Below are 1,075 nucleotides of genomic sequence, written 5' to 3' on the forward strand. Positions count from 1 at the left end.
CTGCCGTATCTCACATCACCAGGCTGCACACTAAAACTTTGTTCAAATCCTTTTCTCTAATCGTCTTACATACATCCACCTCCATCGTTTTCATAAATATGTGAGTTCATACACGTGTTATGGGACATTATCTCTCCTTCTCCGACTATTCACAATTCTTTCTACTAGAGGCACGAGGGGTATCGGCTTGTCGATTACATCGATCCCATTGTTCAACTGGTACTTATTTTATCGACCCCAAGAGTATGAAAGGCAAAGTCGACCTCAATGGTATTTGAACCCCTAACGTAAAGCCAGAAGAAATGCCGCTAAACATTTTCCCCGGCGTGGTAATGATTCTGCCAGCTCGTCACCTCCTCTAGCTACTAACAATGGTTTCAATTTTTGGCACAAGGCCAGCAAATTTCGGTGGACGGGATAAGTCGATTATATCTACCCTAGTGTTCAACTGGTACATACTTTATTGATCTCGGACTGATGAAAGGCAAAGTAGACCGCGGTGACATTTGAATGCAGAACGTAAATCCGGTCAAAATACCGCTAATTATTTTGTCCGACGTGCTAACGATTCTGCTTGCTCGTCACCCTCTCCAGCTACTAATAATAAAAAGATTATCAATAAAGTAATGGTCAACCAGTCTCGTGGGCATCATTATTTCAGTTTCTTATTGGCATTTACATCGCTTATGTTCTTGCAAGGTATGAACCCTTACCACACACATTACCTTTCCCAAAACCTGTAGAATGTTTTGTTATTAGCGATAGATGGCTGTTGTTGCACCGCAAACGGAAAAGCACACATCCGACTGTTGGTGGCGCTCCGCAACAGTCGATGGGACTTCTATGTGATCATGTGACATGCTAGAAATGGCAGTGAAATCTCCTTCAAATTACATCACATTGTCTTTGAAAAAGACATGCTTGTGTTCTGTAAGATGGCGTAGATAGAGTGCATACCGCGCGGAGTGTAGCCCTTGAGTTTGCTCCCACTATCCATCACGCTCCGAACCCTATACAGCAGACTCTAAAGTGCCCCTATCCACACACACGCGCACACACACACACACACACACAC

The sequence above is a fragment of the Octopus bimaculoides genome, chromosome 3 (genome assembly GCF_001194135.2).
Source record: "Octopus bimaculoides isolate UCB-OBI-ISO-001 chromosome 3, ASM119413v2, whole genome shotgun sequence".
In the NCBI taxonomy this organism is placed as follows: domain Eukaryota; kingdom Metazoa; phylum Mollusca; class Cephalopoda; order Octopoda; family Octopodidae; genus Octopus; species Octopus bimaculoides.